The sequence below is a fragment of the Amblyomma americanum genome, chromosome 1 (assembly GCF_052857255.1).
Source record: "Amblyomma americanum isolate KBUSLIRL-KWMA chromosome 1, ASM5285725v1, whole genome shotgun sequence".
Lineage (NCBI taxonomy): Eukaryota > Metazoa > Arthropoda > Arachnida > Ixodida > Ixodidae > Amblyomma > Amblyomma americanum.
Genome location: NC_135497.1, coordinates 173,670,245 through 173,694,054, shown reverse-complemented (window position 1 = coordinate 173,694,054; position 23,810 = coordinate 173,670,245). Strand labels below are relative to the sequence as shown.

At 45.9% G+C, this 23,810-nt stretch overlaps 1 protein-coding gene and 3 long non-coding RNA genes across 4 annotated transcripts in view; 3 read left to right on the top strand and 1 right to left on the bottom strand.

Annotated features, from left to right (window-relative positions):
* Positions 1-884: 884 nt before the first annotated feature.
* On the top strand, positions 885-2,075 carry LOC144114209 (uncharacterized). The gene is made up of 3 exons (XR_013310980.1): positions 885-977; positions 1,060-1,233; positions 1,409-2,075. It is a non-coding gene; the product is annotated as an uncharacterized LOC144114209 (long non-coding RNA).
* An 80-nt stretch (positions 2,076-2,155) lies between these two features.
* LOC144114207 (uncharacterized) lies at positions 2,156-5,460 on the top strand. The gene is made up of 5 exons (XR_013310978.1): positions 2,156-2,314; positions 2,630-3,161; positions 4,384-4,555; positions 5,114-5,262; positions 5,342-5,460. It is a non-coding gene; the product is annotated as an uncharacterized LOC144114207 (long non-coding RNA).
* Positions 5,264-10,295, bottom strand: LOC144114208 (uncharacterized). Its single transcript, XR_013310979.1, has 3 exons — positions 10,040-10,295; positions 9,490-9,641; positions 5,264-5,469 (listed from the first exon to the last, which is right to left on the bottom strand). It is a non-coding gene; the product is annotated as an uncharacterized LOC144114208 (long non-coding RNA).
* Positions 10,296-12,639: 2,344 nt separating this feature from the next.
* LOC144114206 (uncharacterized) overlaps positions 12,640-23,810 on the top strand; it is a 31,919-nt gene continuing 20,748 nt past the window's right edge. The window contains exons 1-2 of the mRNA XM_077647799.1: positions 12,640-12,664; positions 13,454-13,494. The gene's annotated coding sequence lies outside the window, so the exon portion shown is untranslated. The remainder of the gene's footprint in view (positions 12,665-13,453; positions 13,495-23,810) is intronic.

Genomic DNA, 23,810 nt, shown 5'->3' with positions numbered 1-23,810 from the left:
ACTCTGCTCGAAGCACTTTTGTGACAGCGACTACGCGCAGAGCTTGTCCCTAATGCGATCGCTAGGGGTTTCTGTCAAAGGGGCACGGCTGAACCATTACGCGGTTCTTTCACTATTTTTGCACAAAAGAAGCATGCCACCATCGCCAAGAAGTGCATTTGCTAAAAGAAGGAAACATGAGGTGAGTGCTTCTACTTCAGATTTTAAATTCATTACTCTGCGGCAATTCGGGTCTCATTTGCGTGTGGAGCTTTGCATGAAGCATTGACCGCGAGTAGCGCACGCGGAGAGCGATCCCGCGATGGTACGGGCACAGCGCCGCGTGGCTGTACTCGGGTTTCCTTTTCTCGCGCAAGGGGATATGCTATAGAGACCCCTGCGCTAAACGTCACTTAACTCATCAATGAAACACTGCTGATGATTCCTCGCGTGCAGACGGGACGGGCAATTATAATGGTAATGGTCCTGCGCATGCGCACTGGCGCCTCGCTATTCCCTTATGTCCCTAACCGATAGCTTCACACTTTTTAAATCTGTCTAATTCCGATGTGGTTATGCAAATGCGATAAGTCGGCAGGCGTCATAGTATTCTTACGATGTAAACATACATTTCGATGATCACCTAACAGCCGAGAACGACTTCACATACGCAGTTTTCTTGCTTTGATAGAAAAGTTCTCAGTAAAGAGCAATTCAGTAATCCAGTACGCTTTTTATCCTTTCAGGTCCTTGCAGAACTGCTTGGAGAAGGACCATGCGTGGAAAAACTTGATCCAAAATTGGGCAGTCCCTCTGGTAGCTCAACAGGTAATGACGCTACATTCAGTCTGAACATTTAGTTGTGCATGCCTATACTGTGCATCAAATCATGTCTGTCTGTGCTGCAGATGTCAGAACAGAAGCTGGAGCAGATCTTTGTGCAATGCGACATGAAAACTTCGGCATGGAAAATTCACTAAGTATCCTCGCTCTCACTGGTAATGGCCAATCTTCAGCAAGCAGAGTAATGCAAGGCATTGACGCCTTACACATTATATGATAACCTGCTCATTATTGCAGATTCAGCATATGATGTAACGCTGGAAGTCAAACTGACAGAGTCTTGTGAGGGAAGACACAAGTCTGTCCAAGCAACGATGCGGCCAGCGACAAAAAGCACAGCTGTACAGGCATGTGTGAAAAGAAGCATGACATCACACCACTCTCAGACAAAACCACACACTGTATCTATCGGTATGTGCCTCCACAATCAGCGTACATTTTTGATGCATGCATTTGTACAATAATGACGGGGAAGGAGGCAAAGCGTTACAGAGGTTTTCAGTTGTACTAAAATTTCCGCATATTCTATGTTGCGTGCAGTGGTAATAACTACTAAATGTAGCTGCACATATCACATGATTTTTAGGCATTCAGGTTGGCAGCCCCATGACAAATGTAGCCACTCAAACGACCATGCCAATCCAAAGAGGGGCCATTGAAAATGATGACAGCACAGAAGACGAAGGTGGAGATGAGAACTACGATGATGAGGACTACAGTCCGTGTGAAGAATTTGGAGAAGTATGCGATTTATTAACAGTATGATAAAAACCTGTTTGCCTTACTTTCACTCTGGTGCCATAAACATTCACTCCTAATGTTTTTCATGCAAGGTAGCGTGTTTAGGCTGTCCAGTGCGATTGAAAATTTGCCCATTCGTTTCCAGGCAGGGATGTGTCGCAAACTCCCCAGATGAACCTGGCAACAAAATTTTTTTGGTGCAGAAGTACCTTTGGAAGCTTTTTCTACTGTGCACAGAGTGCCTCGCACCTCGTACAGTCAGATTCGAGTGTGAAGGCACACTTCTAGAAGTTTATGGGGAGTGTGCATCTGACCATTTCGTTTACTCGTGTAATCAGGACGTCGAAAAACAGCAGCCGATGCTCAACCTGCAGCTTTGCGCAGCAGTTCTCTTCTCTCGAAGCAACCCAACAGCTACACTGAGAATGCTGGCTTCAATTGGTGGGCCAGTTGTGAGCAATAGGTACTTTTTTGGAATCCAGCGTTCATATCTGTGGCCTGCAATTGACAGGGTAAGGAGTCATTGTGAAGAAGTTTCCAGCTTTCTTTGCATGGCCAAGGTTCAATGCGCACTGTTTTTTTTCAGGTTTGAAAAGAAGAGCAGAAAAGTCTGCTGCAAGAGCTGCAAGGCCAACAGGTGCACCTTGCTGGAGATGGACGGGCTCATTCACCAGGATTTAGTGCTAAATATGGCACATATACTCTGATGGACGTTGAACGCCACAAAGTCTTGCATTTTGAAGTCGTGCAGGTGCGTTTCCACTTTGCTACAACAACGTTCTGTAAATTTCTATAGCTCACTAATGCCGCCAAATGAACTGTAACGCAACATTTAAATATCATGACTTCTTTCTACAGAGCATGCATTATCATTGGCTTAGCCTTGAATCCCCGTGCTGGTAGATGAAGCATCAGTGCAGCGCTACCATTGTTAGAAATACAAAGATTTATTTTCTCAAAAATAGTTACAGCTGGGAAGGAGAGACCTCAATACATGCAGTCTTTTTTTTTAATTGGTAGACACGCTGCACATCACTCAATATCCTTTGCCATTATCATTCCACAGTCCAATCATGCTGGCGGCAGCTGTCGCATGGAGTTAGAAGGCCTGAAACAAGGCCTTGCTTTTCTGGAGAGTGAGAGCATCAAGGTAGCAGTGCTGGTGACCAACCGTCATACACAGATCAATCGCTTTCTCCGCAACAACAATGCTGCAATCACCCATGAGTTCGACGTGTGGCACATGGCAAAAGGTATCTAGCAGCTGCGGCTTTACGGTGGCTGATAAAATGTTATTTTCAGCATATTTATGGAATATATTACATTAGTTCTATTTTTTTTTAAATGCATTTTAGGTATCACCAAGAAACTGCACACAGCTGCAAAACAAAATAACTGCAAGGAACTTGCACCCTGGATTAAGTCTGTGTGCAACCATCTGTATTGGGCGGCAGCATCCAGCGAAGGCAAAGCAGAACTCATTGTGCCCAAATGGCTGTCACTTCTTAACCATATAAGGGACATCCACACACACGACCAGGCATCGTTCCCCACGTGCTTGCACGGTGACACTGAACCCAAGCAGTGGCTCAGAGAAGGTATGTTACATTTTGTAATGAAAATATGTGAAAGGCCCTAGGGAAGCATAATTAGGCACATCTAGGTTTGATATATAAAGTAATAAAATTCCAATAAGAGAGGGTTTCAGGTAGGGAGACATAATCTCTAGAGTACTATTCACTGTGTTTACAGCAGGTATTCACAGACCTCAAATGAGAAGAACTGGCGATAAGAGTTAATGAAATTTGGTGATCACGTTGCCTTGCTAAAGAACTCGGAACTCCAGAAGAGTGGCAAATCGGGCTAGTTGGTGCATGTTTGTCATTTTTCGAAAGCGCTAAAACAACATGGACAAAGAAGGAACAGACAGGGATGAGCGCTTGTCCATGTGTGTTCCTTCTTTGTCCGTTTTGTTTTAGCGCTTTCGAAAAATGAACTCGGAACAAACTGCAAAGCATTATCGATAACCTCGACAGGCAAAGCAGAACAGTGGGTCTAAAAACTTAATGCACAGAACTTAAGCAACGTCCAACAGTCTCTGAAGCGAGCAGTGGTTTATGATAGGCAGCGAAGCATTAAAAGTGGGAAGGGAAGAGGTCTAATTAGTGTAGGTAATGACCGCAGATCCAGACCATGAGAGTGAAAGAAACAGGATAATAATAAGGACCAGTGCATTTAACAAGTATGCTGAAATCATGAATGGTAATTTACCAGATCGCTCAAGAGGAAATTGTACAACAGCTGTATCTTACCAGTACTCACTTATGGTGCAGAAACAAAATTAGCAAAAAAAGTTGAACTTAGATTGAGTACAATGTTGCAAGCTGTGAAATTGAGAAGAGTAACATTATGATATGAAGAGAGCAGGGTGGGTAAGTGAACAAACGAGTTAATGATATCCTAGTAGAAATCAAGAGGAAATGGCAGGGAATGCAATGAAGAGGCTGGAAACCTATGGTTGTTGAGGTAATAGACTGGATTCCAAGATTTCAGCAACCTGTGCAGTGCAGCGGGATTTAAATGAAAAGCTTCATGAGCTAAGTAAATAATGGCTGTTTCAGTTTCTTCCATACCATTTATTACAGTGCACCTCAAGTACCAATGCTTATTAAAACTATCGAAACTTATAAGATGTGCATTACTGAACACAAGTTTATTTACAGGTGTACTGAAACACTTTTTAACTGGTTGATGCAAAGCATACAGCAAGCCGCACACTTAGAGCTTTACAAAGAGATGATAACGGCCGTTTCTTTTTAGAATCACAGGCTTTCCAGAAGCTTCAAGACAGTGCAAATTCTAAGGCCCTTCTGCAAGACATGCCGTGGCTATCTACTAGACATCAAACCTATGGATTAGAGGCTTTTCATAGCCTTCTAGTGCATTTTGCACCGAAGACCTACCATTATTCGTATTTGGGAATGAGGGCCAGGTAAGCTGTTGTCTTCTATTCTCTACTTTTACAGTCAGAAGCCATCGATATCACAAAACAATTGTGTTAAACAAAACAAATGTTAGACATGCATCTGTAGAAAAAGTGAAAGGCATGTAGGCACGTGCCACAACTATATGAGCAGGTGCCCATCTTAAATTACACTTACTGAAATTGTCAATAGTTGCATCATTTCTTATGTCGTCTAAACAGAAATTAAAAACGCAGTCGACCGAATCGGAAGGGATTTTACATGCCGACACTTTGTGGGCATTTAGAGTTTCGGCTGTGTTCACCATGCAAGCACTGCATTTTCATTTTCAATCCGCCCAGCAACTGAGGCGATGCTTTGTTCTCATAGCTCTTCAAAAGTAGTACTTTGCTCCTCCAGTATTTTCATCACGTGTGCTCATGGTGCTTTCAAGCACTAATTGCTAACATGGTGTTGTGCTCAACGCCCATCAGTGGCCTTCTTTTGTCACACGATCTTTACAGTTGGACTGTTTACATATGTTACAAGGTAACACGTTTTCACACTGTCCTATGCAACTTTTTCAGGACCCAACTTGCTGTACTTCAATACAACGAGAACAGTGGACGTGGTCAGGCACGCACAAAGGGTGGCACACTTCGATGGTGTGTGCGTTACCCAAAGGCAGCAGGTGGTGACCCAACAGCTTGTCCAGTAAAGGAGCCACCCACTCATGGTAAGCTTGCACCACCTAGTTTATTTGATCACGAAGAAAGTGAATATTGTACAAGCTACAAGATGGAATGCTCACACAGGCTACGTCAAACGCCTCCTCGACAAGGTTGTGGCCATGGCTGAGAGCATGCAGCCTCAGGAGAGGAAAACTGCTCCAGAATCTCGTCCACAACTCAGCAGCAGTTTTCCAAAGGCCCCAAAAGAGAACCTGGTCGAGAAAAGAAAGTCAAGGTTCAACAGACAATGATCAGTTTCTTACCATCTGCAGAGAAAATACTGGTAAGTAGTATGGGGTTTACCGCATGTCCCAAATCTGAATGTGGCTTGATAGCCATTGTGACAGGTAAAAATGTACAGCAAAGGATGTGATGACATGCACCGTATACTTTAATTAGGAAAAACTAGTTACCAAAATGTTTGGTTCGTCAAAAAAAAAAAGAAAAACAGATATTACTAAACATAAGGCAGAGTAGGAAAAATCATGCAGCCACTAGAAAGTATGTAGACCACTGTGCACTATATGCTGGGGATTGCGTAGATTATAAAGGAAAAGAATGCAACCTTGATAACCACTTTAACGCCTCTATCCTTTCCTTTATAGCATTTTTTTCCTTTAGCTTTTTTTTACCTTTTGCTGTTTTATTGCCATTGTTCATTTTGATTCTGTTGCATATTTTTTGAAAAGGGGGGAAGGGGGGGGGGGTCTGTTTTTGCATTCCTTTCATGTCAGTGTGGCTATTAACCTGCTTCTTTCCTACCTGTAGGTGATAGCCTCCATGGCCAGACAAGAGCTGTTTGAAGACCAAGTGCGCCATCTTCCCACCCTCCTCACTCCACTCCCCACCATAACCCCAGTCCATCCTCCTTAGAGTGAAGGGCCTATATAACCTCCGCCAATGATGACCGCACTTGACCTGACAAAGACAGGTCCTCTTGTTGGAACGTTGGTCGCTGGACTGAGGCTCTCCCTTCATTTTATTTTTTTAAGATTGAAATCTCCCGTACTTCTTATCTGCCATTACGAAAGAAGAACCAATGCACTACTACCACATATTTAGCAACCATTGCTGTCTTCGAGAAAATATTACTAGCGACAGACTGTGGTGAACAAACCATATGGTATACGACAGTATCTGCATGATCTTAAAAGCGCTATGCTTCTGCATTTCTCGACAATTTGCAGGCTAGCACGAAAGAAGACTTAATCATTTTGCTTAGTGTGCTTCATGGAATAGTCATTTGGTAAGCAGAAAAAAAACTTTTTTCTTGCCACCTTTCTGCTCTGCATTTTTGCTGTAAACATGTTGCAATTTTTTGGGCCTTATTGATTGGAAGGGCAATGATGATGAAAAAATGGAAACAAGGCACATTTATAGCTAGGAGTTCAGTGTGTTAGCCCTCGACTATGGCACTTTCCACCAGACTGTAGACGTAGCTCAATCTTTCACAAAATTTAGTTGAACGATATTGTATCCATCATTGTATCCAGTGTTGGATGTCTATGTCCAACCATTTAACCATGCATGAACTGCAAACAGACCAACTACCTCAATCCAAAGTCATACTAGGGAGACAGCTAGATGCTAGGCCAGACTACAAAGGAAAGTTTCACCCCAATTACAGATCTTCAGAGGTGATTTTTTGTCCTTGACACAAGTAGGTTTTGCATTGCCAACAAGCTTCCAACATGGTTTTTGTTTTTTCTGTGACTGTTTAATTTATTTTATTATTCGCAGTAGCAATTCTGACATGATTAGAGTTTTATTGCTTTAGCTTGCCCTTCTAAGCGTTCGATAAGCCAAACAGACCTTCTCTTTTATTTCAGTTCCCTGAACAAGTGTCTACTGTGCATGTATCCATATGCTGCGAGCGTATAATTACTGCATGGAGCCCTCATATTTGCATTTATGCCCTAGATTTTAAAAAATAATTTAGCTGACGTAAAATCTTTTTTGAAGTGGACTTGCGAACTCATTCAGCTGTAGAAGCTACGATTTGTTTAATCCCTGCAGCTGCATCTTTCAAGTTGGTGTTAGTTCAGCCTAACTGCCTTATTCTTTTTGTCATACTGAAAAGCCTGAAGTGATCGAGAAATTTAGGGCAGCGTCGTCAACTCCCCATAAAGGAATGAAGTTTTGCTAACTCAGGCATACTTGCTTGGCACCGGCGGCAATAAATGCCACAATACAGCTATTCAGTGTAGTAAAATGCAACTTGATATTGGTTCAACATGTGCCTAACTGTTTTGTTGCTGCTGGCGTAGTGGATCATCACAAGCAGTCACTGAAATGCTGGATGCCAGGAGGCTGTAGCCTACTACCTATAGCAGAACAATGCTCGGCCAGCTTGTATATGACTGCTCAATGGCAACGGTCATTGACTGAAGTTACAACCCGTGTAATCCCTGCTGTCTTATCTTGCAGGTTGGTATTGGGACACAATTATCTTGTGTGACCTCGCTGAATGGTAAGAGATGTTCTGCCAATCTTCACAAATTAATGCACCTTATTAACATTTTTAGAGGACCACGAATGCTTTTTCCTGGCTTCAAAGCGGAATAAAATTCTGGTTTTTTGCCATGTGGTTTCTTCATGTCAATCACATTAGTGCCAGGTTCCTGCACAGTGATTGCAAGAAAACCTACCAGAACTCAGCAGACCCAGCTAATTTAAATTAGTCCTCACTCCAAACAGCCCTTTTTCTTGCTCTCACTTTGCAAAAACCTCAAGCACTGAAAACAACACACACCTCTGTAGAAACCTCTCTCTGCAGGAACACAGAAAAAAGGTGGTTTTCTCAGACTGTATCCAGGAGACAACTTGGTAGAAAGCGTAGACTGTTTCTCATTTGTTTTCAGATGAGCCAAACAGCAAGTACACTGCATTTCGCTATAGTCTGTGAATGAAAAGTGCTAAAATTTCCCCCAGAGTTGATTCAAATTTCTCACTCATTAGTGAGCATTGCTGTTTTTTTTTTCAGGAATTGTTGCGTTAAACCACAGGCTATCATAAATTTCGCAGTAGCCGCACAGAGCAGGTCTCTCCTAGCGATTTCTGGCACTTGGTAATAAATGCAGCAGAAGTACTCATCTTCCATTCTGTGCATGCATACAAACACCTGCTATGAATGAGTAATATTGCAGCCACAGCGAAAATACGGTTATGCACAACTGGCACCCAGTTGTAGACGGTAGACGTTCCTGGCTGCTCTTCGCTCCCCGCCACGGAGATGCTGCGTCGTTTGTGTGCGCAACTGGTACGAACACATACAGTGAAACACCGATGTTCACGTGAGTGTCAAAATTGTCCTATAATTGCTTTTACAACAGCGTGAAGAGCTGCAATCAGCACGCAACGCAGCCTACGCAGCACTGGAGCCATATCGGCAGCTTCGCCGGTCCTCGAAATGTCGTCACGTCTTCGTGGCCAATCAGAGGCGGTGGCGCGACCCGCGATGTGCCCCGAGGCGCCGGCTGCGTATTTCTGCTAAAAACGACAATTAGCGCTTGTTTTTACCCAATTTTAGTTCGATATTCGAGTTTGCAGCATCAAAAACTCTAAGGGGCCGCCGCAAGCCCAATTTTTGCAAAAAGTGCTTCAGTCTCCCTTTAACAAAGTTGTAGTTTGGGCTTGTTCGTATAGCATATTGGAAGACAGCGCAGCACAATGGGACAGAGAAAAGGAGCACACAGGACGAGCGCTTATCCTGTGTGCTCTTTTTCTCTGTCCCATTGTGCTGCACTATGTCTTCTTCTAATATCACCACAATGACCTGTCACACACTGCAACAGTGTCTTGCGAGCTTTATGCACCTCACAAGCTTCCAAACAGTCAAAGGACATCAAGCACATTGCCCACAATGTTCATCTCTTTAAGGGCTCTTTACACCATCAGCTGTAAAAAGGTCTTAAGCTTAGATCCATTCTTGTTGACAGCGCGTTAAAGCACAGGGACAGAAGAAACACAGAGGACGACGTCACAGGCGCTGAGTTTCTTCTGTCCCTGTGCTTTAACGCGCTGTCAACAAGAATGGATCATTACCAACTAGCCCGGCAATATGTCCTATTTAAGCTTAGAGGCCTTAAAATTAAGCTTGGTTCTCCAGTTGCCTCATGCGCTCCATTCTAGTTGGCTACCTGGGCCCAAGCACCTTTCCCACGTAAAGCCAACGCTCGACGCAGGTGGCACAGCACTCATTTTAAAATTCTCACAGAAGGTTGAGGGCTCACCTTGTGGCGCCTTAGAGCCTTTGCTGCCTCAGCATTTTAACGTCCCATTTGTTCAGCCTCTGCGCCAGCAAGCCAACGCCGGACTCGAAGCAGAAATCGGGAAGGTCCGTGCAAGCCACAAAACTGCCAGTCAGTTTTTAAAGTCCTATTTTCTGAAATAAATATCAATTGCAAAGAACATGTTTCGCGCTGCAGACACCAAAGCGTAATCGCTTATCTTGCCGCAATTTTTGCATTTGTTTTAGAAAGCGAATTGTAACAGCAGCACACAATTGTAAAGTGCAGCATTAAGTCAACACTCTACAGACTTTCCCAGCCGCGGGGGCCACACAAAATCGGACCGCGTACAAAACTCATCGCACAAACGGTTAGTTCAACTGGACTGTTGCCGAAAGTTTCCCGCCTTTTTTCGGGAGCACGCAGAATATGGTAATTATGCGTGTTTTACATGACCATGAGTTACGTTGGGCTGGGTTGACAAAAGATATAAAACACGCTTAGCGCAAGCTCTTTTCTGTTGAACTGCACACTGCTTTTGAGCAGAACTTACGAAAAAACAGATGAGTCTTTCTTTCCCTCCGGGCCTTTGGGTCCACTGCCGGGCAAGCGGGCTCAGCGCTTATCTGCTAACACAAAATATTCGGGCGCAAGGGAGTTGACAACGGAATGCCGAGTGTCAGATAACGGGCAATCACTCAGTATGTGCATACCAAAAGATAGCAAGTACAAATTATGTGCAACACGATCGCGCGCTCTTTCCGTCAACCAGCCATAGTGGCTCGGCTCGACTCAAACATGACTCAAACAGCAAAAAAATTGCCAGACGTGACGTCTTTTTTTAAACCGGATGCGACGTCTTGGGTTGAAATAACGTTTGGGCCCCGCCGCGGTGGCTCAGTGGTTAGGGCGCTCGACTACTGATCCGGAGTTCCCGGGCTCGAACCCGACCGCGGCGGCTGCGTTTTTATGGAGGAAAAACGCTAAGGCGCCCGTGTGCTGTGCGATGTCAGTGCACGTTAAAGATCCCCAGGTGGTCGAAATTATTCCGGAGCCCTCCACTACGGACCTATTCGTTCCTATCTTCTTTCACTCCATCCTTTATCCCTTCCCTTACGGCGCGGTTCAGGTGTCCAACGATATATGAGACAGATACTGCGCCATTTCCATTCCACCAAAAACCAATTATTATTATTTCGACCTCTATGCATAGCACCTGAATCGTCAGGGGTTTTTCTTCCCGCCGTAGAGCGCGCGTCCGCCGTACGGCGGCGCTGTCAGATGACCCTCTAAAATCACCTGAAATATAGTCAGGTACCACGAGATAGACACGTTGTGCGTTGCGTGCGGAGAGGAGGAGGAAACGGCTGAGCACTTGATAGTTTTCTGTAAAGGGCTTCACCCTACAGTGGAAAGCAGCGAGGCTGATTCATCCAAGGCATTGGGGATTAAGGACAGTGAAGGGAAAGTAGATTTTAAGCGGGTAGAAGTAACCAAGCGAAGGTTATCTGATTGGTGGCTAAAATCAAGACAAGAGTAAAATTTCATAAGTCATGGCTAGGTGGCTTGAGCCACCGGCCGATTTAAAGGGTTCAGCTGTAACCATCCATCCACCCATCCATCCATCCATCCTAGCAGACGACACGCAGGCAGCACAGAATTTTCTTGACTACCGTTGCAGCCCGCCGCGGTGGCTCAGTGGTTAGGGCGCTCGACTACTGATCCGGAGTTCCCGGGTTCGAACCCGACCGCGGCGGCTCCGTTTTTATGCAGGAAAAACGCTAAGGCGCCCGTGTGCTGTGCGATGTCAGTGCGCGTTAAAGAACCCCAGGTGGTCGAAATTATTCCGGAGCCCTCCACTACGGAACCTCCTTCCCTTCTTCTTTCACTCCCTCCCTTGTACCTTCCTTTACGGCGCGGTTCAGGTGTCCAACGATATATGAGACAGATACTGCGCCATTTCCTCCCCCCCCCCCCCCCAAAAAAAAACAATTATTATTATATCGTTGCAGCTAGAGTCACTAAATAAAGAAGACTTTATTTAGTGACTCTAGTTGCAGCAAAAAGCAAGACCTACTGAACTAGAGACCTGCACATTTGGCGGGGTCCTATGGGACTGCGTACGCCAACTTTCGTTAACTTCTTAGCCGCTGAGGACGCTCAATCGACCTGTTTGTCATCATCATCATCATCGTCAGCTTTTCACAAATAATTTTTCTCCTCTCACTTCCTCCCTGTGACTTTGTCCTGTCTTATTATTTTTATACCTAGTAATTAACGATGCAAATATAACATTTCTTCAAATCCTAGCGGTGAATATTTTGTTTGCGCGCATGCATGCGTGAGACTTTCCGGCATCTTTGCTAAGGCAATGGATGAATGATGAATACTCAAAACATAGACAAATGACAAAACTATTACATCCTTGAAGTAATAGAACCGTCGCCACTTTGCTGAACAGGTTATTTGTAGCGCCACGCCGCCCGTAGCTGCCCTACCCTAGCGGCAAAAACATGAACTAGAAGGTGCGCGCTGGAGCAGTGAAAAGTGTGCAGGTCTGTAGTTCTGTAGGTCTTGGCAAAAAGTATGTCTTCTGGTGCGCTGTTTCTTATATTATTTGTGTGGTGTGTTTAGTGTTACCGTTTGACAAGTGACGCGTCGATGACTGCAGTTGCTGGAGGGAGTAGCGAGCGAAAATGCATTGCTGTTACGTTCCGTTTTCATGTCCAGTCAGCGAAACAAGAAGCCCTGCGTTTCGTTACATGAAATTCCTGCCGACTTAGAACTCCGGGAAAAACGGCTCAAGGTAATTAGAAGAAAGAACTGGCAGCCAAGCACAACATCAAAAAGGGGCATATGGGTTTATTTGAAATTTGTCAACGTTATTCAAGGAGGTATCGTTCGACGAAAGCTCAGAAAAATGACCAGAAACAGCGCAGGCTGGGCCTTCCAAGATCTGCTTCACCCGATCGAAATATCTCTCGCAATGCTCTGCAGCAAGATTGTAACAGACGCGCACTTCGCAACGTTCTAAGAACATTAGATATGAGGGATGTGCCCCCAGCGGGCCTACGACTCCCCAGGCAGCTAGGTTACCGCGACGTCTCCGGCTTCCATCCATTGAGGGCCATGCAGTCCTCTTTTCGCACGAGTCACCTGGCTACAGTTGAGAGCTCAGGTAATTCCGGACTTCCTCCTGTCTTTATTCTGTCTCATAGATTATTTTTCCTTTTTTGCTTGTCCGAAGTAGTGAATTTCTTGCCATTGGCAGCAGTACAATATACAATCATGCATCAAGCAGTGTAAATACTTATTTTTCGGCATTTCTAGCCACTTCAAGCACTTGTGGCAATATGGATGTTTCGAACATGTTCCTTTTGTTGTAAACCGTCGAGAAGTTACTGGTTATGCAGTAGACAAAAGATCCTAACGGCATGATAGAACGGCGTGCACAGCACGCTTTTCGATTTCTAAATCGATACTGATGATCCTCTTTCAGTAATAAGTGGAAGTCAGTTTAGAATTTTTAAGCATTTGCTGTACTCTGAGACATCCAAAAACATGTTTTTTTGTCGTTATCAAACTAAAAGTTGTTGCTCAAAGCCCTAAAAAAGGATGAAACAGCATGATCAAGCGCCGTGCACCACAGTCTCCCAGCCATCGAAACCGAAATTGAGGGTCATTTTTTAGCGCCGCTTAGCGGCCAGTCTGCGCAATGTCGAGGCGATCTCGAGGCCCATTGAAATCGAGGAGACGCTTCAGGCATGTTCTTCAGGAGGCATTGGCTCGGGCAGCGCCTCCTCTGGTTTGGAGAATAGACGGAGGCATAGTTTGGAAAGAGAAATTCAATAGATGCGTTTGTATGAGCCCACAATCACTCGCTGTAGTTTAAAAAGTATTTGCAGATGTGCCGTTGCTAGTGAGCCGCTGTCGTTTAAAATTGGTTCTTTTATGGTTTGTCATACAGACGACGATTCGCTCAGGACTGAAACCGCCAGCTGTCAACACGTAAGTGCGCGTCGATGTTTCATGCAATATTGGTGTTCTTGTAAGGATCGAGAGCAATTTAGCATACTTCGTACATGGTCTTTTTACGGCGAAAGCTATGCGGGGGACTTTCTAAGGGTGAACTGGCGTCAGCCGCATAGTGTGTCGTATTTGAAAACTGCCGCGTTACTGCGGGGTAGGCCGGGGAGTTGGCGCCCTCGAGAATAGTTGCAGCACATTTTTTATCCAAAAAACCCAGCCCGGCGCTCCTGCAGGAAGTTAAAAGAGGGTACCCGAACCTGTGTGGTCATGTCCAGGCTGGCGTGCCTATGGGATGCCTAAGAAAACTGGCTGTTGAGAAAGGAAAGGCGCATTGAAAGTGTCACTTTCACCGGACGCCTCAACTGCGCCTTGAGCAAGAATCTAGTAACGTTGGCCTTAAGGGGAGAGGTGAAAGAATGGCATGGTACGATATGTGGAGTTTTACAATGCCTGACCGCGGCGGCCGCGTTTCGATGGAGGCGAAACGCAAAAGGCGTTGGTGTGCTGTGCCAGTGCCTCATCTATTCTTTCTGTGCCTGGGAAAAGGAGAGGCGAACAACGGGAGCCGTCCGTCGGGGCTAGTACGGACTTTCGCTCCACGCGCCGCCACCGGAGTAGGACGCCCGTCGCATCACCGTCGCTCATAGAACGCAGACCGTTCGCAGCTGTTCTGGCGTTGACTTTTCGACCGCGTTCATGTTGTTTCAAGTACAATCAAAACTTTTTTTAAAAATGGAGCTTGGAAGCTCTTGCCGCTATGGGCAACCGGCCCATTTCAGTCATGTCGTTTGCGGCTATTGCTGTGCAATGCGCTCGCGCGTCGTCTGCTGCGCTGATATGACAGCGCGCGCCTGCTTGAATCCAAATCGTGAAAAATTGTTCTGTCACCTTTAAGTTCGCTTGTCTGAGGGTCGTTATTTGAAAGCAGTGTTTGGCAGCAGCTAATACTGAAAGCTTGGACGCTGAAAAAGCGCTGTTGCGTGCTGTTTACTCGTGTAACAGTCGACGGAAGCCGGAAGGGCATGCGCTAATTCAGTAGCACGTAAAGCCGTTAGACTGCATCCAAAGCGATACCTGATCCCGCATTTCCTTAGTAAAATTTTTGAGTTTCCATTGTCGCCACCGAAGCCTCATTTGGCGCCAGCAAATGTGCAGCTGTGCCATGTGGTTTCGTCATTTGATCGGCCGCGCACTTTCCTGCAGCACTGTTTCTCGAGTCGCAGTGTTGACGCTCAACTTGAGCGGTACGCGCGAAAAATGCGCCCTGCTGTCAGTGCCATCAGTTATGTAATGTGAGGCGCTGCACCATCTGCCCGAAGATAACACTGCGCAGACTACCTCAGCGCAACGGGTCTTCAGTCCTTCTTTTAACTTTCTATCTCCCGCATTCCTTCCCTTTTTTCAACTTATGCCTCATGGCACAGTTCTCGAATAAAAAAAAAGATTTAGGGGTTCATGTATTCAATATCGGTGCATTGTGACTCAAAACTTACTCCAAGTCGAAAAAAAAAAAGCGTTTGTTGTGGAATACCACTCCCACATGGCAGTAAAGCATATGCCACTCTCACAGTTTCGCATACTTTCGCGAAAGGGGCTTTTTTGCAAAATGTTTAACTAGTCCTTGTCAGTAACATTGAATGCGTAGTTGCAGAGGAGCGGCCTCAGGAAAAGAACCGATTCATGAGCTTAAGCTTGTGCTCGTTGCTGCCATTGCTCTTGCACTTAGCAACTTTGAAGCACAAAGAGCTGGGACAGTGTGCTCTACTAATGTAGTGAGAGGCTTTTGCAAGGTCTCATCTTCCTGCAGGTCGTGGTCAGCACAAGCTCTTATTGTGTCGAGAACGAAGAGAAGTTGATCTGATGGGTAGAGCAGCCCATCTTGGTCTTGGTTGCGGGTGAACTGAAAGAGTGGCTGGTTGCTAACCGGCTTCGTACACAAACTAAGGCAGTTCTCGCATTCTATATCCTTGCCGACAACTCGTGCAATGTAACCGCCCACATAAGCAGTAGCCGAGTTCTGAAGCGATGGCAGGTGCTGTGGCAAAATTGTGGTAGTAAGCCTCTTAAGCACCAATCTTTCTTTCAACAGCCTCCGCGATGCTTGCACAGTCGACGTCAGGGGAGCTAGGCTTATTGAAGCTGAGGTAGAAGTTGGTTGGCAGAAGAGAGATCAGCGGGTATGAGCCTTGACATGCACATTCTTTGTGGGCAGTATTGGATGCTGAATTAGACGCAGCGATCATGGTCTTCAGTAGCTTTCCGAGACCTGACAGTGCAGCCTGAACATCCAACATGTCATTACACCCGGATGGCATTCGCAAACAGCCAAACAGGATTCAATTGGATCGCTGTTGAATTTTCGGGTGGGGATGAAAATGAACTTCTCTTCTGTCAGCACATATTTGACACACACCACTGTGGAATAGGTAGTGATCAGAATCGCATGATACGTCTCGTCTGTGAGAAATTCACGGGTATGCCCACATCTTTTTCTTTTTAGCGCTTCTAAATACATAGGGACAGATTGCATGCGGAATACGAACTTGAAAAAGCCTCAGGAAAGCATGAATGCAATTAAACACGCATGCAAATGCAAAAGCAAGAATCGTACTGCGCGCGGCCGATCAGCGCCAGCCCAGCTGCTCGTATTCTCGAAGAGAGCGGAGGCACCCGACGCGGCAGACGTATTCTACTCGCACAGCGCCGCCATGCGGCAGCCGCGGGCGGCGGCGGAGCCGGCGCCCGACGGCCTGAGGAGAGCGTTCGCCCAGGCACAGAAAGTATACAGGAGGCACTGGCTGTGCTGTGCCAGCGGAACGCCATTACCACTGAACATGGGGTCCCATGGAGCTTGCGCTGTCATGGTGTAAAGAGGAATAGGGAAGTGGGAGGGAGGTACAGATAGCTTTCACTTTGCACCCTAGGACGGTGAAATTTATGAGTTTTTTTAATGCATAATCAGTGGGAAAAAGAAGGTGCTTTGACCTCCTCATTGCTGTACAGGCGCGGACAGAAGTAAACGGAGCGCGCCGCACAAGAAACAACTGCGTGTCAGCGCCGCCTAGCCGAACCAGACGAAAGCTCGAAATCGCTGCGCGCATGTGCAGGCTCCCTTCCGGCGCAACCCTCTCAATGGTCTGCTTGCCTCGCATTCGTCCGGCGTCTATGTCGTGCTGCTGATGATGATGATTGGATGGTCGCTTTCTGTGTAGCTAGCGAGCATTTCGGAATACACAGACCTTTTTCTTGATAAGGCAAATTGTGCGGGGATGGCTCTACCATTAAGCCGCTTCGAGTGAGACAGCTGGAGGCGCATTTGCGCCGCAAATAACCCGCGTGTTTCGAACTCTTGCTGCCGCTGGGGCTCTTCTGCGTCTCGCTCGCAACCAAACGCGCTCGAAACACTCGGCGTACTGCTGCAGTTTGTGTTACTTTTTTACAGTTATCACTGATGATTTGCCTTGTCCCTGCCAGGCGCCGACGCCGCACTAGTGTGTGCACCCTGCCTGTCTCCCGCGAAGCACACTGTCCCTATACTGGAACCTGCTCTTATCGCGACTGAGCAGCGCGCTGCGTATCGCGCTGTCATGTGCGGAGCGGGGAGCAGAGCTCATGGTAAGCACCTTGCGTACACCTTCGGATCTTAGGAAGTCTACAAGCTGCAGCTGTCTCACCCACGTGAATGCCGCTGCAGCGGTGTGTCACTGTTGCGTGCCCCATGTGCGAAATTCGGAATATAAGAACCCGCGTGCGCCCACTAATCAGGGAATGGGCCACGACAGACACCGACAAGCGATCCTAACTCTTCTGTGCGAGCTGTATTGCATCACTGCTACTGGTTACATATAGACATTGGTCTGTTTGGCAATATAGGCGTGGCAACTCAGCAGCTGCATGCAGCACCTTTGGAAGCAGTCACTATACTTGTGACGCTGGATCGCACTGCAAAAAGCGCCAAGAGCAGCGGTTTCGTCTTATTTTAAGCTGACCTCTTAGGCCAGGTTTCAATGCATGAGCAATGTGCTGCAGGCCAGACACACAGGGCGCATGCTTTGCCGCTCCATCAGTTCCACGTATTAGCAAACCGAAAATGAGCGGTAACTGTATTAAAAGAACCCGAAACTGCGGTGGTGGATCGAGTGTTTTGAGTATATTTGGTCGATTGAGAGGCGGAAATGAATCCCGGAGGCTACTAGAGTTCGAAGGGCGTGCGCTATTTGCGATGGAAACGCGCCTACAGCTGTCTCAGATGAAACGGCATAATGGTAGTGTCGCCCCCGTGGGATTTGCGGCATCAAGGCAGCAGTGTGTGCGTTCCAAAAGGCCCGCTCGCTACAAAGGGCGCCACCATCCGACAATAATCATCATCAGGGCGACCCTGACACCGGCCAAATGCGAGGCAAGTGGAACTATGAGAGGGTTGCGCCGGTAGGGGGCCTGCATATGCGCGTTCCGATTTTGAGCTTATGTCTGGTTTGGCTAGACGTCGCTGACGCGCAGTTCTTTCCTGTGTGGCGCGCTCCGTTTACTTCTGTCCGCGCCTGTACATAGTCATTGTTTGAGTGGATAATGTAAGCTGTTACTGCTGCCGGCGCTGTAAATAAAACCCTTAATGCTTGTGGAATACGTTTAGCCAGTTGTTCCATTTACAAAAAATAAAATTTCCATGCAGTTTTAACGTCTTTGTGTGCTGCCTAATTTTGTAGTTTTCTTGCAACTTAGACATGCTGTGGTGACACCATGCAGAAGCACTGTAAGCAGGGTTGAAGAAGCTGACACTATAAGTGATTAAGTCAGATCACCGCAGTTGCAGCTGTGAGCTGATGGAATATATGATCAGTCATGTTGCCTGGTGTTGCTTGTCATTTATAGGTAAGGTTTAATGCTTATGTGAATGCTATAAAAAATGCTAATAGACAAACTGGTCACTAGTAATACTGTTATTTTCTTTCTTTGTTTTTGACGTAGGTGTGTTAAACTTTTTAAAAAGTCTGTAAAGAAGGAACTCTTGCAAAGGCAGGGTGTCTGCTTTAAGCCACACTTTCTCATAGAGTAAAATAGCAAAATGCATATTTCAGCATGCATTTCCAAACCTATTAGAGAGAGAGAGAGAGATGCTTTAATGTGAAGAATGTTGGAGAAGTCAGCCAGAGGTTCAAGAGAAGAGATGGAGACTTCCTGTGGTTGCCCGGACAACATGTGCACCTTACTGCGTGTGTGTTTCATTGTGGCACTGCAATGGTTGCCTGTGGCTTGAGCATCTGCCTCGCATGCGAAAGATGCAGGGTTTGAGCCCCAGTGCCACCGGGTACCATTGTTTTACCAATGGCTTGGAAAAAATGGGTTTTTGAGCCTACCTAATGCTGACCAGACACAGCAGCAATGGAACTCTTGGGCTAAGCTACACTTACACTATTAAAACCTGATCATCATCATTATCATTTTATCAGTGCTGTGCTTTCCTTCCTTCTCGTCCTTTTGTTCCTCAGCACCCTTCCGAAGTTTAGGATAGGTGACTGGCAATTTGTGCAGGGCTGACCTCCTTGCCTTTCCTTTTGTGTTTTTTCCCTCCCTTTGGCTATCAGAGGCTGGTTTTCTGGAACATACCAGGCTCTCCATGCTTTAATTATTGCCCTTCTGTCCTTGCACATACTGCTTGACTGCTACCTTACTTTAATGCTCCACTGGATAACATCAGGATTTTCATTTACATTTATACTGCTTGCATGCTTGTGAAACCATTAGCAAACTTTAGAGCTAGATGTGTAATTTGATATTTATAACAAACCAACTGTTCTGAATAAACTAATGTGTATTTTGCTCACTGGTCTGTATGAACACCAGCTAGCTTTCTGTTGCCCATTGCCATTCAGGATGAGGAAGCTTTTTCTCTAGAGAGTAAAACAGAAACAATGCTGTTGCATGCAGAATTACACAGTTAAGCTTCGAGAAAATAAAGAATGTGGTATGACGATCTTGATGCCACCTGTAAACTTTCTTTGCTATGAAAGTGCAATTTTATATATGCTTAAGAAAGTTTTAGCCCTTTGACTTACTAATTGAAGCTCGGGCAGTGTTTCCTTTGGGACATTGAAAGAAGGTAGAAGAGAAAAAAAAAATGTTATTCATGTAATCTTTTCGGAAGGTTAGTGGGAGGGTTTTCATGTAGTACACTGTGCCTGAGCCATTCAGTATATTTATTTTGTGGCTCTAGCCAAAACGTCTAGCTAAAGCTTTAGCTAAGTGGTTGGCCTGACTGAGTCATTGCCTGGGTCCAACTTCAGCTCTTTACTTCAGCTCGTCACTGTTTTAAATGGTTGCATGCTACGTATGCATAATTCTTTCTGAGAGGAATTGCATTCTTGCGTTCTTGCACCCCTTTTTGCTGAATGTCTCATTACTGTGGTGTTCTTGGACCAAGACGCAAGCTAATATTGTAAATGTATGACAGATGAGCGAAGTGCAGTTGATCTACGCCTTTGCTAATATAATTTTTTAAACAAATGACTTGACCCGGTAAAACTTGGAAGACAATACCTTTTCACTTATGTGTTCAGAGAATGGAATGCACGAGGTGACGATATGGGCTAGGGGTAAGAGACACATAATTTAAAGAGACTATGCAATAAATTAATTGAGGTTACATAAAGCACGAGAGATAGGCATTTCATCACTCGTCACCCCAACGGAAGAATTTTTGAGCTAGCATCAATAACAACGAAGATATAGACGATTAAAAATTACGCTCCTCCTCTTCCCCCTCAACTCGTACACGCGGGGCATCAGACAAAAATAAAGAAAACAGCTCTGGGACTGGGCCCTGCCCATGAATACGTCATCCGCTGACGTTCCTTTTGCAACTTCCGGTTGTTGCTCCTAGCACCCCAGCAGCAGCGTCGGCGGCGTGATTGCAGCGCGCGTAGGGTTTCTTTGCTTGTCGTCTGATGGACCTGGACCTCGAGGCGCGACTGCTCGCTCTTACGGCCGCGATGGGCATCGAGCCCTGTGCGTTCACGCCGTGCTGGGCTGAACGCCATTGACGACAGTAGCGACTCGGCGAGCCGCTGCGAGTGGCTCCGGAACTCCCGACAGAAGGAGGCGGCAGAGGAAAATTGAAACCATATGCACGAAGGCAATGTCCTGGCTCGCGCTTGCCCGAGAGGGTCGCGCGGCGGCACGAGCAGACGATTTTCACGGCTACCGGAAGTGTGCCCGTGATGTCGTGGCTGCCGTGACTCCAGCGAATGAGAGCGTTTGGTGGCCTGGCGACGTCGTGGGTAGAGTGACGTCTTTTTTCACGATTTTAGTATCAAATTCGGTCACTACGAGCACACCAATCGGCCCGCGAATTTTAAAAACATGGTTTTTAGAAATTGATAATAAATTGCCGGCTCAGTTCCGAAGACTCATACTTGGTGTGAGTCCTTCTTAGCATCATTTCTAAGCATTGAAAACATTTACAAGCGACTTTTTATTCATTGCATAGTCCCTTTAAGTCTGCTTTTAAAGGACCTGCATTTGATAACTGATTGATGGGAGCTGGTATCTTGTAAAACACTGATGTTTGGCAGAAGCAGGTAGTGTCTGAGGTCTGAACAGCAAAATGAAAAATGAGTTGCCATTGGTGTTACGGAGTTAGAAATAGATGCAGTGAGTTGCATTTCTCCTTTGCATCGAGATGTTGTACGTAACTTTAGGAAAGAAAATCCTATCAGATACATGTTAATGAAAATATTTTCAAATATCAGATGCAGTGTATGTAGGGCCCTTTGTTATCACTCTTTATTGTTAATGATATTCAGGGTGTAAAAAATGGGCACCGTGTGTGGATCTGAGAATCAGGTACGGAGCAGGTTTTTTAGAGACCGTTACATTATCTGGGGGGAGGAGGCACTCTTTAATGAGTACTCTAGAGGTTACCCTGGTAATCTACTTGCCAGACTGCTCCGAATGAGGGTGATAATGACGAAGCGAAGCACGCTTACACAAAAGTCTCGTGCATGTACAGTTGCACCAAAAGTAAAATGGAGCACATGAGCGGTGGACAAATTGCTTTCCAGCATGCTCTTATCAGCAGAAGCACGTGCAGACTGCGAGGGTCAGGCGGACACATCTTGCAATTTTGATGCTCACGTTACCTTTGGCACTGGTGCAACCATGCTGTTTCCAACAGTGTTTGTCAGGGATGCTTTTAATGCTTCATGCAGGCATTTATCGAACGTCATACTTCGGTGGTTGAAGAATAACCGAGAAGTGATGTGAGAACCACAGTGGGCACGCGAGCCTGCATTTTGAAAGTGGTTGCATTGGTGACAAAGCAGAGCGCATGGGCTACCAAAGACCAACTCATTTGGCATGATTCATGCCAATGATAAATCCTTGAATGAAGCATTAAATGCACCCATGATGAGCATTGATGGAAAAAACGCGGTTTAGACCGTGCTGATGATAAGGTGAGCATCAAAACTGCAGAATGGGTCTCAGACCCTAGCTGTCTGCATGCGCTTCCGCTCCTAAAGCATGCTGGGAAGCAGTTCATCCACCACTCGCATAGTTTATTTTACTTTTGGGCCACGCATGGAGTTATCACAGGGTGCATATAAGACCCATGCCCCTCTGAAATTTTAAGACGGCTTTCGTAGCATATAATGCCAAAGCTGGGTCCAATTATGTTTTCCAGGCTGGGGGTATACTTCTCTCAGAGACCTTATGCAGTCTTTGCAGTGCTGCGAAATATTGTAAAATAACTGCAGCTGCAGAATAAGTGCTGAAGGTTTTCGCATACACGATGTGCTCAGCATAGTGAATTGCTGGAGTGTCTGATTTTGTTTTGGAAGTACGTGTAAGCTACATTGAGGTGAATCCAGTGCAAGCAGGTGCATTCACACCCACCTAGGTTACACAGCATGTGGGATCCACAGGTGGGGTCAGTGTGTTGAAGGGGACCATATTGGTGGTCTCTGTCATACATATCACACAGTGCACTGCGAGCGCCAGCATCAGGCTACAGCAGCCATTAGTCTTGTTCCAAAAGAAGGGAATGGGGATTACCTTGGATGAACCACCCTGTGCTGCTCTCACTGTGCCATCTGCGTGGTCAGTGCCTACAATGCCGCAGTGAGCAGGCGAGCACTGCAGTACTACGTTGTTGTGTAGCCCACTGGCTTCAGTGTTTAGGCTGTTGATATCAGTGATTAGCCTGGGTGTTTGATGACCTCACTGATTGCAGTGCACTCAAGAATCATTGAAGATAAGCCATGCTTTGGGTGGTTGCTTGAGAATATATGCAAAATCTCCTTGAAGAGCTGGCAGTTCTGTGGCAGCAGCTGATGTTCTTTGGCTGAGTGTTGCCAAGATTGTGGCGTGCATGAATGGTATCGAGATGCCAGTTGCAGATGATGTGGACGTGACGAAGCTATCGGTGTAGACATGGCAGTGCTCACTGTAGCATCTTGAGATGTGCTCAAGGTTAAAGTATGTTAGCGCTGTCCTGAGGGTGTTTGCTTTTGTTTTAGTGACAGAAATTGTAGTAATGATCCATGGGGAAAATTTTCATGGTGGTAACGAAGACGTTGTAGCGCATTGGTAGTACGACAGAAGGAGGTCAGGCACTTCGGATACACAACGTACTGCAAGCTGATGTCCAGGTTCATGAGTCACAAGCCACACTGGGGCATGAAGCAGCTCCTATGTGCTCACAGGCAAGGAGAGGCGTGTCTGCTCTCTGCCAGTGTACCTGCAGTAGAGGTGTTTTAAGAAGTCTGAGACAGGTTCTCAAGGCCTTGGCTTGCAGTCATCTCAGCAGCTTGATGTTGGCTTGCAAACTATGCTGAAGAGCAGGGAGACTGTACCATAGAAGGCCTTCATGCAGCACTTTATACAGTCGTAGTAAAGATTCAGCGGAGCACCCACACTGTAGCAGTGGAAAGTTTCCGGAAGATGGACGCAAATGAGCAAAGCAAGCTTGGTCTTTGCATTTCATGTTTCTTCAGGTTAATCCCAACGATGAAAAGAAGAGCGCTCATTTTGTGTGAGGACATAAGAGACTGAACTTCAGGAAACAAGCTACATGTAATTGCTTAAACTCATGTGATGAATTCTTGTTTATGTTGTATAGACATTTATGCTTGCATTCGTCATTTTTATGAGTGTATATATTTAACGTTGTTCCATGGCTTAGTTTTAAACAAGAACGTTTCAAGTTTGTTCTGCGGTCAATTAAGGGGGGGGACATGGCTTCAAAATCCCCCAAAGAGTGGCCAAAAAATTGATTTTTTTAATAATTATTGTATTAT